Source organism: Fukomys damarensis, unplaced genomic scaffold (genome assembly GCF_012274545.1).
Source record: "Fukomys damarensis isolate Sample0158 unplaced genomic scaffold, DMR_v1.0_HiC HiC_scaffold_38, whole genome shotgun sequence".
NCBI lineage: Eukaryota > Metazoa > Chordata > Mammalia > Rodentia > Bathyergidae > Fukomys > Fukomys damarensis.
The window spans coordinates 64,817,948-64,835,334 of NW_022900950.1; positions in this window are offsets into that span (position 1 = coordinate 64,817,948).

A 17,387-nucleotide genomic window follows, 5' to 3' on the forward strand; every position below is an offset into this window, starting at 1 on the left:
GAATTTTTTTTCACATTCTTAAAAATTTAATATACTTGAAAAAGACTGATTTTTAAAGTGCATTTCCTTTATAGCTTTCCTAGAAATATTAGAAATATAAGTGTGCAAAAGTAAAAGAAAAATATATGAGCTGGGTGTGGTGGCGCACACCTGTAATCCCAGCACTCTGCTGAGGCAGGAGGATTGCTGTGAGTTTGAGACCAGCCTGGGCTACATAGTGAGTTCCAGGTCAGTCTCAACTACATAGTGAGACCCTGTCTCAAAAAACAAAAAACAATAAATAAATAAATAAATAAATAAATATATGTTTAACTAAAATCTAACCAGAAATCCAAAACACCCAAGAAGAAAAAAGCACTATTGCCATGTTGGTGCATGTCTTTTCAGATTTCTACCAAGCAGATATGTATGCTGCTAAAAATTAGGTTGTGAGGCACATAGTCTTTAATAATGTTTGTATCACTTAATGTTATGAAAATTCATCAATATTAATAAAAGTATGTTGTCATTTTTAATAACCATCTGATATTGCATTTTATGGATATACCAAATTTTCTAGAGTTGGTCATTTGTATTATTTCTACTAGTTCTTATTGGTGCTACTACTATTATAAACAGAAAATATATCTAGAACTATATTATTTATTCCTAACCTACCAAATTGTCTCTTTTAGATAAATTCCTAAACCCTAGAATGTCTGGCTCAATGGGAATATATATATTTTTTTTAGGACTTTGCTACATATTGACTAATTTGCCTCCTAAAAGTTATTTTAAAATGAAACAACTCAAATAGATATATGTAAAACTAACATCTAAACTTCTGGCCATTGTTTCTAAACTTAAATAATTACAGTAAGTCCCAGACTTATGAACAGGTTGCATTCCAGGCAAATGTTCGTGAATTGGATTTGCTTGTAAATCTGACAAAATGAGTCTTACACACCTTTGACACATATGTACAATGTATATCGTTTGGCACTTCCTAGAAGATCCCACCACATCACCACTGCCTTTCCTCTTGCTTCTTGACATCCTGGGCTCCAGATCAGCACTGTATTGCCGTCCACTATCACGGTGTACAGTAAGAACGCAGCAGCACAGCTGTGACGATGTCTGGCAGGCGGGGAGCTACTTTTGCAATTTATTCACAGCTACGAATGTTTGGAATACAGTGCCCTTTGTTATCTGTGAAGTTTGCAGCATGAATGTTTGTAAATTGGGGGCTTCCTATATTTAGTTTTCTTCAAAATGTGATTTCTTAGGACTGACACTCTGTTTGCCCAGGTGGAACACCAAGGGACTCAGTAGAGAGTCCCTCTCCTGTCCTTCCTCTGGCCTTCTGGCTAGGAGTGGCCCCTACTGAGCCAGCACCCAACTTCTTGCTAACAGCTCCAGGACTCTTGCCATATGCTGGCTTGGTTATGTTTGGTCAGCTGTATCCTTGAATAGTATGAAGTCAAAGTAGGGCTACCAGCTTGCCAGCACACTGACGCTAAGGAGTAAAATCACCCAGGTGTAGTCTCTAGGGCAGAAAGAGAACTTAAGAAACTCTTTGGCTCAGTCTCTCAGACTCTGGGCAGACGAGCTGCCCCATACTACGCAAAAGTGCTTTAGAAAAATCTAGGCTTACTTTGGGCAGGGAATTGTGACTCCTCCACTCACTGTGTTAAGATAAAATAGAAAACACTTTTCACAGAAGAAAAAATGAAATTGAAATGTAATGTGTGTGTGAAGGAACAGCCCCTGGACTAGTAACTCCAGCTACAAAAGACTTTCTCTGTTCATTGTTTTTAGTTTGTCTGTAGTTCCACATCTTTTCCAAGATAGCAATGCAATTGCTAAACCAAGATAGCAATCACTATGGATTTATTTAATATAGGATGCATTCCCCAAAGAATTGCTTTCAATCATAAAATGTCTGTGCAGTATTCTGGGTTTTTATCCTTTAATATTATTTCATAGCAATTTACAAAAACAATTTATAGAACTGTTTTAATGACTGCAGAATAATGCTACACATAATATAACTTACTTTATCTTTCCAAATTTTATATTAAACAACAATATGGAAATTATTTTCATGGGTAGAATATTTTCAATAGCTAGGCTTTTGTTTGTTTGTTTGGTTGGTTGGTTTTTGACATAGAGTCTTATTATGTAGCCCTGGCTGGCCTCAAACTCAAGATACTCCTGCCTCATTCTCCTGGGTGTACTTTTCATAGTTTGGATTATTTTTAAAAGATAAAGCTCTAGAAATGAAATGTCTTGTTCAGTGCATATTAATGGTTAAATACTATACAATGAAGGTAATTGTTTCACCACAAAGTAGGGATTTTCCCAGATGAATTCATTTTAGATATTGTATAGTTTTCTATCTCCAGCACAAATACCTGAAATAATCACGTTATAAAGAGAAAAGATTTATTTTGGCTCACAGTTTTGGAGACTGCAGTTCATGACAGTTGACCTTGTAGCTTCTGGTCCTGTAGCAAAACACTCATCATGATGGAGGTGTCTGACAGAGAAAAACCACTCACTTGATGGCTGGAAGCAAATGAGAGGAAAAGTGCAAAACTATGGTCTCATAATCCCTTCAGGGGCACGCACCCAGTGATCAAAAGGTCTCTACTAGGTCCCACCTCTTAAAGGTCCCACCATCTCCTGGTAGTTCCATTCTGAAAATCAATATATGGGTGTTTGAGCAACATTAAGATCCACCCTATCACAGGCAGCAAGGTACAGTATACTAGGACTGTGAAATTGTACAAATAGAGGATTGAATAAACTGAGTGATACTTGTCATTTGTAAATAGGTCTAGTCACAGATTTTTTTCTTAGTTGTTGTAGCCTCATGAGCCAACTTCAGCCCCTTTCCTGCACACTCATGAAGAAGAATTGAGCAGTTCCTTCTTAATTCTTTTTCAGATTATGTGGCACACACACTTTAGTGCCTAAAATTTAGTGATTAATAACTCACTGAGTAAGAAGACTCTATTAAATGGGTGACTTGTATCTAGTTGATGCCCGAAATCCTTATACTATCATAGGTGCAGCTTTTCAGAGGCGGCTAGAACTAGACTGTGTGATGCTGGGATCAAGGGTGTGTGATTACTAAATTAATGCACTGATTGATTTGGCATAGTTCTGGGTCAGATTAAGGGTGCCTCCCCCAGGTGTGAGTGCTACATGTCTGAAGGGAAGATATAGGTAAGATATAAGGGACAGAAAGAAGGTCTCTGCTTATTACCTGTTGCTTGCTGCTTGCTGCCTTCTGCTTCTCATGAACTGTTTCTCCTCTGCGATGCCCCTCTGCCATGCCATCCTGCCTTGGAGCCAGGCAACTATGGGCTAAAACCTCTACAAACTGTGATCCAAACAAACCTTTCCTCCTTTAACTCTAGGTATCAGGTATTTTGTCTCAGCAACAAGAAAAGTAACTAAAACAATGGGTGAATAAAAAACATGAGTGTGGGCTTTGAACCTGAGCTGAGAGGGATCCAATTCTATTTCTTCCATTTACTAGATGTAGAGATTGCTAAGCAGATAAATGCTGTGGGACACAATAGAAGTTGGGTTCTGGATGATTCCCAGAAGTCAGTTCCAAATCCTTTTGTACTTTTCTTATGTGAACCTTACACTAAGCTCTTAAGTATAAAGGCAATGCCAAAAACACATCTCCACATAAAATCTAAAGGTGATAGTGTGATGCAATGAGGTTCTTTAAAGGACAGAATCACTGTTTGATAGGATGATCTTTGAAAATAAGCCTTTATTTTCTATTATTGTTGCCAACTCTTATAATTTCTGAACCCTTAGATGACAAAAAATGTAATGACCTCATCTACTGAAGGATGCAGTAGAACTCTTGGAATAGACACCATACTTGGTTTTTGATAAGATTAATTACCTTGGCTGGACAAATAATTGCTGACCTATGGTACTTCTTTGTTTCTAATGCTTTTATAGTGTCAGCACTTTGGGGTACCTAACAGGCGTAGCAAGTAAAGATGACATACATCTTTGGTCCAACCTCATTTCAAAAGGTGTGTTTTTAATGGAGTGTGTCATAGAGCAGGCATAGGAAACAACAAATGACAAGATACTTCTGAATTCCAAGGTTATTATATAATGAAGTAATGAAATGGAGCTCTGAGTGTTAGTTCAGTCTGCTATAAGCCGATTCTCTATGGGAAGAAATCTTATGGATTTTCTTTTGTTCAACCAGTAAAACTCCAGTTTTGCAAGAAAAAATGCAATTAAAGGAACAGATAGAGGAGTGGAGTCTGGGCATGAATAAACTAAAATGAGTGTAGACTTTGTGTTCCAAAGATGATCCAACCTGATGATCTATTTGGGGCTGCCTGTGCCCCTTGTTCCTCACACAGTTCTGCAGGTGAAGGGTGCAGAAGAGATGAGTTTGGAAGTGTAGACATAGGTGTGACCTTTAAAGCATGGCTAGAGAGCATCTCTGGGTCTCTTGGAAATAAGGATTTGCATCCTACCTGAGAACTTGTGTCTGCACTACTGGACCAGGCAGCTTGCCTCATCTTGCATGCCTGCCCTTCCTATAAGGCAGGAACGTGAGTCTCGGGATGTGGAATTCTCCTTACTCAGCATCAAGCCCCAACCCCATGGCTTTCATCTGGCATTTTTGCTAAGATGTAAAGAAAGAGGAGCAGAGCCAATAGGATAAACAGGCAAATATATAAAATAAAATACATTTCATGACATAGACCACAAATGATATAATGAAAAATCATATATAATATGAAGAAATATAAAGAATAAATATGATATATAGCATCTATAATATAAAGAAATGTATATGTGCGTGTGAGTATACAGTATGCTTGTGTGTAGATATGAGAGAGACAGAGAATTGCTCCAAGGAATTTGTTGCATGATTGTGGAAAGACTGGCAGCTTGAAATTGCATAGCAGGCTGCTCGCCTGGAAATTCTTTGGCAGGAGCTGATGTTGAAGTCTTAAAGGAGAATTTCTGCTCTTTCAGAGGAATCTGGGTTTTGTTCTTAAGACCTCTCAGCTTCTCAGAACTAGGCCAAAATGTCACCAGGTAACTCAAGCCTTCCTAGCCTGTCTCACACAAAGGGGCTTACCTGCTCCCAAGGTCAGCCTAGTTACCACTGTATCATTCTATTTTGTTTTCCTCCCCAGCAGTTATCATTCTCTGATGTTACATTTTTATTTAGTTTTAACTCACATAGTGCCCATTTCCTCATAGGGGAAGAAAGAAGTTCCTTGAAAACAGACACCTCTGCCTTGCACACCTCTACATTCTTAGCACTAGTGCCTAGGTCATAGTTGCTGTCCAAGCATATGTTTTTGCATAATAAACATATAAACACTAAATATTTTAATTTGTTGAGTAAATAAAGAATAAATTAATTAATTAATGAACCTAGGCCAGTGATATAGCTCAGTGTCACCTGACAACAAGCCCAAGGTCCTGAGTTCAATCCCTGATACCAAAAACAACAAAAAACCTGGCAAAATATTTGGAGTAGAAAATCAGAAAATGAAAATATCTGATTCATGTATGTATATTCCATGTTTTTTTCTTTGTCCCCAAACAAAATTCCTGTTGTCATGTTTTTTTTAAGTTCATTCTCTTGCTAAAAATAAAGCTAATCAGACTAATTCATAACAAAATGTAATTGCCTGATGTTTCCTCCTGGAATCCACTAGAGAAAGTTACAAATTGAAAGAGTTAAGCTCATTTAATTAAGGAATATTGGATTTCTGAAGTTTTTAAGTGGCATGACTAACTGAAAGATTTTAGTCACCTCATTCTTGTCCTAAATTATGGGGATCTGGAGCTTTTCAAGGCATTTTCATTCTCCTAGAAATACAGACTACATTCACTAAATTCCTTGGACTTCAATCAGTTTCTTCAGACTATTCCTTACTGGACTTTTCTTCAGACCTCAGTATACCAAAGAATTACCTTGAAGATTGTTAAATATTCTGGATCAACATATCTGGGTGTGTCTAGGAATCTTTATTTTTAACAACATGCACTCTAGGTGGTTCATCCTTTAAGAAATACAGTTCTAGGGCAAGACACAGATACATTCTTGAGACCCAATCAAGGAACACCAGTTTTTTTTGTTTATTTCTTTGTTTTGGTACCAGGGATCGAACTCGGATCCTCGCGCTTGTAAGGCAGGCTGTGGAACCACTGAGCTAAATCCCCGGCCCTAAGGAACACCGGTTTTGCAGGGACTTGACTAGTAGATGAAGTGGGATCAAAGAAACACCCCAAATTTCCTCCTTTCTCCACGTGCACCAAGGACTTGTAAAGGACTGAGAGTGGTCAACTTGAAGCTGAAACACAATGGGTAAAACCCAGATCAGTGTTCTAATACTTCTTCCAAAAACAATGTTCTGTGTTGTCTAGGAATAAAGGGTGGCTTAAATAATGGATGCTGCTTATTTCATTCATTTTCAGTGGGTGCTTACCGCTGAAACAAACTAAAGGCCTAGGGCTTATGTATGGTTTTGTAGCAAGACTGCTCATATAGAGCCAGAGGAGAGCAAGCCTTTGTATGAGGAGATGGAGAGACACCAATGTCATGTTTCTATACCCTGTCCCTGTACCACCATTCAGCCAACCATATCTGCAGGCTGCATTCCAGTACTTGTTTCCACAAAGGACTGACTAGGTGGACACTTTGCCTCTAGGTCGAAGGTGATCCACTGTGATGCCAGCAATAGGACGTGAACACAGAAGACACCCATGTCCTCATATTTTGAAGAGTAAGACCGCAAAAGTGCATTTGCTCCTTTCCAAGTTAACATCTGGGAAGGCCTCTAATGCAGTAGTTTGTGTTAGTGAGAAGCCATGATTGCAGCAGAAGTCATAGTATAACTCAATAAGAAGAAACAAGCCTTGTTCTTTGTGGTGTTTTCACTTACCAGAATTTGGGTTGAATTATTCCTTATTAATTTTAATGTGTTGGAAACTTGTATTTATTCAAACTTTAAGGAGTCTTGCCTTGGAAGGAAAATATGATGTTTTATATAAGCATTATGTGAGGGTCTTGGTCAGGGTTATATGCATGAAGAATGTGGTCCCAGATATGTGGATTCTTATTTAGTTTAATAGATGACATACTTCAGTCACAAATGTGTAATTTTGAGACAGCAGACTTTAGAAATTCAGACATGCGTTTTTGCCAATACTTTCCCAAATCAGTAACTGAGAGAAGTGAATCAACTCACACTGAGAAGTGGCCCTTTTAATTTAGTATAAGAATAGCCTGTGTGAGTTACATAATTCCCAACACATCCATCTTTAACTAGGAAAGGAAAGTTGGGTTCTTTCTGAGTTCTTTGATGAGAAGTTGAGAGGACACATTTGGAGTGTTCCCTCGGTTACACAGTGGCTCCCAGCACACAAAGCTGCTCACGACAGCAAGTGCAGGGAACAGTGAGAACATTGCTATTCTTAATAATAAAGAGATTCATCCTTTCTCAGGTGCCAAGAAATCGTCAAATGTCTGGAAGCAATTCCAGCTCTTGTTGGTCAGCCCTCTCTCACTCCTTGTGGATGTGCTTTTAGCAGGAGAGAAAGAAAGAAAGAGAGAGAGAGAGAGAGAGAGAGAGAGAGAGAGAGAGAGAGAGAGAGAGAAAGAAAAGAAAGAAAGAAAGAAAGAAAGAAAGAAAGAAAGAAAGAAAGAAAGAAAGAAAGAAAGAAAGAAAGAAAGAGAAAGAGAAAAAAGGCAACTAAGCCATGTGGTCTAGAACAGACCTCCAGGAGGAAGGGGGAGTGAACAGACCAACAGTTCCTTGGTTAGGTGTGGAGGCAGCTGCCGAGCTTCAAATACATAAATAAATGCAAAGTTGAAGATCAAGAATATAGATAGCACCGTGTCATATTTTCCCTGTTTGCTATCTCCTCTCTTCCTCAACATCATTCCATTGCTTTTTATATGTGAAATTGTCTCAATCCTCACAGATTACTCCGGAGCAAGTCCCAGTTTCTGTCTGACCCATTCACAAAGGAAACATTTTCATTCTTCTTCCAGTCTTCCAGCATAAAACCTAGGTCTACAGGACTCCCAAGAAAGGGTGGTGCTTTGATCACCAAAACAAAGCCAGGAAAAGGGTCTTTTGTCTGGTGGTTGTAGATCTGAAGTGTGATCAAAAACTACGATGAAGGTTTAAATTTTTAAGACATGATCATCGCAAAAGACACATTTCCATTAGTCTCCCCCCAAATGTTCCCCCTTCCTTTGAACACACAATTGCACCATTCTTGCTGCTTAGCTAAAACAGTTCTGGAACTCTTCTTTCATGAGTGTCTTTCATTGCGTTGTCACAGCTGCCTCAATGTCCTGAACCCATTCTAAGCGTTTAGCATTTAAGGTCATTTGACTTTAGAGGAGAGCCAAAGTCTCATGGTGCCAGACTGGGTATGCTGTACAGCGGATGAGGATAAACCCTCGTGTCTTTATGAGTGCGCCTCTCTGCCGGGTGGCACTCAGCACCAGCATTCGATGGTGGCTCATCACACCTCATAAAGACACTTGTGCAAGAGAAGTTTCAGAATTGCTTCACAAAGTGGCAAGAATGATGGGCCCAGTGTACTTGAAGTGAAGGTGAGTACTTTGAGGGAGATTAATGGCAATGTGCTCTTTAATGTAATTTTTAAAACGTTTAAACGTTTGCCATATATTTTGATCACCCTTGTTTATTTTTCCATATCGACAGTGATGTAAGACTGGGAAACCTCTTTGTAAGTACGGTAATAACAAAGTACATGTAATACAGGGGACAAACTGATGAATTTTCACAAGTAGTGCAATATCTTCCAGATACATTGATAAGAGAGCATACTGTATAAAAATGGGAACCTTCGTAATAGAGAAAGCATTCTATACCAGTCCTTCTCTGGGATAGCCCAGACCTGAAACTGCAGGTGGGGCCATGTTATCCGAAGGTCTCGGGATACCTGGGAGACAAGGAATCCATCACTACCCAGGCCGTGGGGTCTGTGCTTATTTGTATTTTGGGTACCGGGTATCGAACTCCGGTCCTTGCCCTTTCGAGGCAGGCAGCGGCACCACTGCCCTAAATCCCCGGGGCCTAGAAGACAAAGACTCGGCCCATACATAGAACTGGTGGCCGTCTCATCTGGGGCTCCCCAGATGCCTGGCATTGCACCTTTGGATCCTCCTGATTGCCCTCAGCAGGTACTCTGGGCAGGCATCCTACTTGCTCCTCTAACTTGCTGATTCTACCTGCGGCATGAAGATCAGGCAGGCCCACTGTACTGGATGTGGAAGAAGTGGCTCAGCGAGGACAAAACTTTGAAGATGGGCAAGGAGCTGTGCCAATCCCGAGCAGGGAATCCTGCTTAGGTTGGGAGGAAGGCAGGAGCTTGTGGGAGGGGCAAGGGATAAGGGGAGGGCCCTAGGTGAGGGCAAATCGAAGTTAGAGAAGGGTAGAGGGAAAGTGGCAAGGTCCTAGGCCTCTCTGGCCTACTTGGTGGCGATTCTACCAGGAGAGAGCAGAAGGTTCTCCAGTCTGGACACTGGGAAGACTGCTCATTGTTGGGCGAGGCTTAAAGGAAAATAACCTTTGGGGAGCAAGGATGCCGTTCTTTGTGAGAAGGCCAACTTGTGAGAGGGGGCATTTCAATTCTCTTATTTATAAACTCAAAATCACTATTTCCCAAATGGTGGAATGTGAATCACTGTGGAACTTTATACACTCACTACTCATAGATGTTTAATATCTATTAGAAAAACGCAAATCACACATCCAGCATATGATTTTGTGACCATTACAACTTAGGAAGGAACTAGAGTAAAAATAAATGGAGTTAGTTGTACAGAAGAACATGAAAAATCATAAAGGCATAGGAATGCCTAGGTGAGGAAGCACCTATTTAGAAAGAAACATACCACTGGCTTACGGGGGGATTATAATATATTCACAAGCCAGTAAGTGAAGTCATGTATCTTCAATGCAAATAACTTGGGGAAAATGACTTTGGATCTCAAAATGGCAAGATTCTGATTTCCAGGACATTCTTTTGGGAAATAATCCATACATAGCGTCTCAGAGGCTGCATCCCAGGGCACATAGGAACCTGGGATCTCTGGAGGCAGGATGTGAACTTCCACTTCACCAGTGACCAATGGTGTGACCGACAATGCGACACTGCGCCTGTCCCATCCCAATTTGCTCACTTATAAAATGAAGATATTTCTTTCTGAGCCTTACTGTGAGGGTTAAATGAGATGACGAATGTGCAGCGCTCACGCTCACCTGAAAAATAGATTTCAACAACCTCACCATGGTTGTCTTGGTATTTTTGTTACCCTTTTTCTCTCCTGAGCCTTTGCTCAATCTGATTTTAGCCTTTATTTTAACCTTTGGTTAGCCTTTATCACACCCTTATAGACACGATACATTATTATATGCTTTGTTTTTACATGCTATCATTTTAGCATAAAGGACCATGGAAAAGTAAAGGCTACTTTCCAAGGAACTCCTCATTGTCTATTCTTGCTTTTTATGCATTTGTAATGCATTAGTTCAGCTCATGGAGGATCCTGTATAATCCACCTCCTTCTACTGCCAAAATTCCAGAAAAGCTTCACGATGACTCTTCACCCATTTGATACTTCCATAACAGCAAATCGGCCTGGTAACTACGTGACACATTCTTTAACTTGTGGTCATCTGCCTCTTTTGGAAAGACATCTGAAGTGGCATCTTCCATTTCTTTATCTGGATTCAGTGCACCGATTGCCGGGGCCACCTAATACCAGGAGAGGGTCAAAAGGAGACATACCTGAAATAGTTCTTTCTGGCACCAAACTGACCAGCTTGGCTTTCTAGAGCTGAATCAGGACACTCGTTGTCTAACACAACAGTAGCCTGAACTGCCAGATAACTAAGGCAAGATTGTTCTGTGCTCTTTTTAAATAGCCCTTGTAAAAGTTCCTTCAGTACACGCCCAGTAAACTTTCCATAGTAAAGGGGCCATGATGTGACATAACATAATTGTCCCTGTGGTCTGATCAGCAGAATTCTGACTTCGTTAAGAGAAAGATTTGGGATGGATCTCTGCTCTGCTTCTCATAGGGTTACATAGCCTGCTACCTTATTTCTCCGTTTACCAGGCTGCAAAACAGGAAGCCCACATGAAATGCTCAACTGGAAGGCCTGGTGGGGTCCCCCCCACAAACTGGAATCAGACATTGAAACTAAAAATGCTATACACACACCCAGAGGGTATGAAAAACCCACTATGATTAGGTTTTATGGGAAGCAGAGCAGCCTCCTACAATGGTCAAAAACGTCACTGGCAGCAGAAACAGAAGACTGGTACGGGGATTTTATTAGTGCTTGGGGAGTAAGGGTGGGTTGAGGGTTCCATGTGAAAATGTCAAGAGAGGGGAGCAGAATCTATTCTAATTTGTCACAAAGTAAATGTCAGTACATTTTATTTCTGAATTTATCTTCACTAATCCTTAATGTTTTCCTAAGCGTAATGTTGACCCAATAATAAGATACACCATACAGACTTTCCAGGTAGACTTCTTCTCTGTTTAATGCCAAATAGAGCATAACCCAGAATGAGTTTGTGTGGCCCAAAGGACCAGATTGATGAGTCTATATGAACAGCACACTACCAAGAGCACAGGACCTAAGCTTGGCAAAGAAATCTCTCTCTCTCTCTCTCCCTCTCTCTCCCTCTCTCCCTTCCCCCTCCTCCTGTTTGTCCGTATGTGTGTTTGATCATCTGTCTGTATGCATATAATATGAAATCATTGGTCCTAACTATCAATACTCAGTACATACCTAATGGCTTCATATATTGTTAGTAGTTTTTTGAGATGGTTTAAAATCTATGCAACTTTAGGAATATGAATGGCTATATGAGGTCATAGGTGTGCTAAAACTTGCTTTTAGTTTTTAAGAGTTGCACATCAAAATTGCTGGAAAGTCAAGAGGTAGGGAGAACTTCAATATTATTATATACAGATATAAGTTTTACTGGGATAAAAATTACACAGAAATAATCATCGGAACTGTGTACTATGATGAATTTTGACAAATGTACACGTTTCTGTCACCATGATAATATTCCGTCACCCCAGAGATTCTCTGCGACCACTTGAGGTCAGTCCCCTGTCTATAACCCCTGGGCTATGCCAGCCTTTCACTGATTCCTATCCTTATAGTTTTATAGAATTTCATATAAACAGGATCACATAGTATACAGTCATCTGTGTCTGGCTCCTTGTATTATTTTTCCATTGCTGCCATAACAAATTGCCAACAGGCAGAATTCTGTGGGTCTGAAGTCCAGTTATGGTTTGGCTCCTCTTGGCTTACATTTCACAAGGTCAAAATTACCAGGCATCCTGCACACCTTCCCACAGACTGTTTCCGGCTCATTCGGTTGTTAACAAAATTCTCTGCAGCTGTGGGATTGAGATCCCCTTTCCCTTGCTGGCTGTCAGCTGGGACCATTCTGAATTCCCCAAATCCCCTCAACAGCCACTGTACCTGGCCCCCAATATTCAGAGCCAGCAACAGCAAGGTCAGTCCCCCCCATGCTTGGAATCCTTTGGATTTCCCTTTCTGCTCCATCTCTGACTCTAGCTGGAAAACTGCGCTTTTAAGGGCTTGTGCAATTAGACTGGACTCACCTGAATGCCCAGCCTACTTTCCTTATGCTAAAGTTTCTAACTTTAATGACATCTACAAAGTTCCTTTTGTCCTTCAGTGTAACATATTCAGTTCCAAGGGTTAGATTGTGGACTCATTTTGGAGGACATTTGTTCTACCATGCTGCTTTCGTTGCACATAGTTCTTTCAAGATCTTTCCATGTTCTGTGTATCAATACTTCCTTTATCTTTTATCACTGGGTAGCATGACATTGCATCACAACTTCTTGATCATTGCTAGTTGGCAAACATTTGTGCTGTTTCTAGTTTTAGTTTAATAGTGATGAAGTTGCTATGAAAACATTCATATGCAAACGTTTGTGTGAGTATATATTTTATATGTTTCTCTTGTGTAAATGCCTAGGAGTAAATTGATTGAATCTCATGATAAGTGTGTATTTAACTCTATAAGAAAATGTCAAATTATTTTCCTAAGCAGCTGTGGCATTTTGTTTCTATCAACAATATACGAGAATTCTAGTTCCTCATTCTCACTAATTGGACTGTAAGAGGTGGAGAGTGGCATTTCCCTAGTGAAAAATGATGTCAAATATCTTTTTGTGTGTTTATTTTCCATCTGTCTTCTTAGCAGAACTCTTTTGTTCAAAAAAATTTTTTCCTATTAAAAAAAAAAAAGGGTTGTCAGCTGGATGTGGTAGAGCATGCCTGTAATCCCAGCACTTGGGAGGCTGAGGCAGGAGGATCGCTGTGAGTTCAAGACCAGCCTGGGCTACATAGTGAGTTCCAGGTCAGTTTCAACTACATAGTGAGACCCTGTCTCAAAAAAAAAAAAAAAAAAAAGTGTTGCCATTACTAAGCTATGTGAGTTCTCTGTGCACGCTGGATGCACGTTGTTATTAGGTATGTATTTTGTAAATATTTTTCTCTGCATCTGTGACTTGCTTTCCCACTTTCTTCACAGTGCCCTTTGAAGAGTAAAATATTTTAATTTGGATGAAGTTCAATTTATCTTCTTTCTTTTATAGTTAGTGCTGTTTAAGACATCTTCATCTAATCCAAAGTCACCAAGACTTTTATCTTGTGTTAGACTTCTAGCCCTGACTCATAGATCTGTGATTTAATTTGACTGAATTTTTTAGTATGTGTCATTTTTCATTTTTGTGTGTGAATTATTCCAGCAACAGATGCTATAAAGATTATCGCTTCCCATGGCACCTTGGGTGGGAATCAATTGGCTATTCATCTGTGAGAGCATTTCTGGGCTCTCTTTTCTGTTTCATTGAATAATATGTATATGTTTATGCCAGCTTACATAGCTTTGATTATTATAGCTGTCTATAATACTCATAGCATAGGGCTCTTTTGAATTTTTTTTATAATTTTTTGGAGTTTTTATATAAATTTCAGTCAGTTCCAAAATTTCTATAGGAAAACATCTTGGGATTTTGACTAGGATTACATTGAATTTGTAAAGTCATTTGGGGAAATTTTGACCACACTGAGCCTTCAAACCCATAAACAAGGTCTATATCTCTGTTGAGTTAGCTCTTTTAAAAATTATCTTAGCTGTGCTGTAAATGTTTTGTTAAATGTATTCTTAAATATCTCACATTTTAAACTTTTGTAAGTGGCTTTGTTTTCTTAATTTCAATTTTTAATATTTTAACCACCAATATATTGATTAAATTATTTAACTCAAGCTTCTGTCTCTTCTTTTTTGTTTTTTTGTTTTTTGGTACTGGGGATCGAACTCAGGTCCTTTTGCTTTCAGGGCAGGTGGCAGCACCACTGAACTAAATCTCCTGCTCAAGCTTCTGTTTCTTAATTTATAAATTGCAGTATCATATCCATTTTCTAGGCTTTCATGGAGATTGATGAAAATTGTTTACATTAAAGCACCTGGAATCCAGAAATTATTAAAGGACAGGTGCATTTAAAAAGCCATCTCTTTGGGAGAGCTGGGGGATATTTAGCTCAGTGGTTCTACTCCTGCTTCACAAGCACAAGGTCCTGAGTTTAATCTCTGTTACTTCAAAAAAACAAAAAAGCCATCTGATTTAAACCAAAATAATCCTTTTAAGGAGTGATTTGAAGTGAATTAAATGGTGCCCTCCACATACATATCTGTATTCTAACTAGACCCTGAGAATGGGACTTTATTTGGGGAAAAAAGAGTCTTCCCAGGAGTGATTAGGAATTTTGAGGGCCAGGGATTTAGCTCAGTGGTTCCACCGCCTGACTTGAAAGCCCAAGGACCCGAGTTCATCCCAGGTACCAAAAACAGAAAAATTTTTGAAATGAGATCGTAGCCAGGTAATACAGATGGACCCTAAATTCAACCACAAGTGTTCTAGTAAAAGAGCGAGGAGAAAGAGAAGGCCGTGTGAAGACAGAGACGGAGAAAGGACATGTAACCGTAAGCAGAGGAATGCCCAGAGCCACCGGAAGCTGGAAAAGGCCAGAAATGACTCTTTCCTAGAACTTTCAGAGAGCCTGAGCCTTCTAACACTTGATTTCAGACTTCTAGCCTCCAAATCTGTAAGAGAATAAATTCTGACGCTTTAATACCACTAACCGGGTGGCAATTTATTAAAGTATCTCTAGTAAATAAATACAGTATCACTATCCCAATCTTATACATAATGCAATGAAGTGTCATAAAAGTTAAGTAACTTATTCAAGGGTCCACACCCACCAAAAATCAATTTTCCTTGCAGGAAATCTGTTGTGATTATTCCTAACATTGTATCTCATCTGATGTATATTCCGGGGATTATGGGCACCACAGAGAAGTGTTAAGACACTGGTCTGTCTCTTCGTGATACTCGGAGTCCTGAAAACACTGCTCCTAAAAATATAGGAATCAAGATTTTACACCAAAACAAACTGACAGCTTCCCAATTATCCAAAGCTATTTTATTCAATTGTCCTGCGATTTCACTTTCCAATTCAACTTTTCCTTTTCTTTTAATTGCTCTTTAGCATCTTTGCACACTATAGAGGAGATAAAGCTTAGTTTTGTTTCTTCTAGTTGAGGATCCAATGTACTTAGCTTTTTGTTAAACAAAATGGGTAAATAATCATTATCAGCTGTTGAAAGGATGACTATCATTGTGAAGTTGTTAGTTTCCCTTCTAATTCTATCAGATTTTGTTCCTGTACTTTAAAAACTTTGCTTTTGTTAGACACGTGTTGTTATGGTCTGAATATGTGTCCTCCCCCAAAATTCTTTATTCTGTTACCTAACCTCACAGGTGATAATAAACAACAGCTGGGCCTTTGAGACACGATTAGGTCATGGGAGGAGGGTCCTCAAACATGGGATTAGAACCTGTAAAAAACAGGCGGAGGGGGACTTCCTCCCTCTTGCCTTGTTAGGACACATAAAGGACAATAACTATATGGAACAGGCACTTTTATCATAGGACACGGATTTTTTTCTTTTCTTCAATTTTTATTTTTTATTAGTACATGATTGTAGTACATAATGATTATATACGTTGTAGGAAATTGGTTCATATACATAATACATCGTCATTCTTTGTTCATCCTCTTTTCCATTTTCCCTTTTCTCTCTCTCCCTCTCCTGGTCCCCTTCCCATTTACGAAAGATCCACCTCCCTCTTTCCTATTATCTATCTTTTATTTTGCTCTTTATTCATATTTTGGGTTTCTCATATAAGAGAAGCCATGTGAATTTAAACTTGTGTGTCTGTTTTATTTCACGTAACAGTATGGTCTCAAGGTGCATTCTTTTTCCTGACTCAAGTTCATCTTTCTTTATGGGAGAGTAATATTCCATTGTGTATAAATGCCACGTTTTCTCTATCAAGCCATCTACTGATTAACACAGAGGCCACTTTCAAGATGGGTGTACACGTTTCCCTGTAGTATGATGTCTTTAACACTTTCAGAAAGATCTAGAAGGGGAATAGCTGGATTAAATGGAATTTTTACTTTTAGCTTTTAGAAGAATCTCCGTAATGATTTCCATAGTGATTATGCTAGTTTACATTTCCACCAACAATGTAAATGTCTTCCTTTTTCCTATAGCCTCTCCAGTATTGGTCAGTGTTTGATTTCCTGATGATAGCCATTCTTTCTGGAGTAAAATAGAATCCCAGTGTTGTTTTACTTTGTATTTCTCTGGCGGCCAGAGATGTTGAGAGCAATTTTTATATATTTATTGGCTATTTGCACATCTTCTGAGCAGCATCTATTCATTTCAGTTGCCTACCTTTTGATTATTTTATTTTGGAAGATCTATTTTTTTTTTTTAGTTCTTTATATATTCTAGACATTAGTCTTCTGTCTATGGAGTAGCTGGCAACATTTCTCCCATTCTGTAGGTTATCTTTTCACTCTTTCGACTCTTTGTTGGTTGTTTCTTTTGCTGTGCAGAAGCTTTTTCATGTGATATGTTCCCGTTTGTTGATTCTTGATGTTATTTCTTGTGCAATTGGAGTTCTTTTCAGAAAGTCCTTGCCTATACCTAATGTCTTCAAGAGTTTACCTATTTTATCCTCTGGTGAGTTAAGTGTTTCTGTTTTAACATTTAGATCTTTGATCCATTTTGACTTCAGTACACAGTAAGAGATATGAGTCTAAGTTCAGTCTTCGTCATGTGCAAAGCCAGTTTTCCCAGCACCACTTGTTAAAGAGGCTCTCTCTCTCTCCTGCAGTGTATGTTTTTTGGGCTCTTTGGTAAAGATC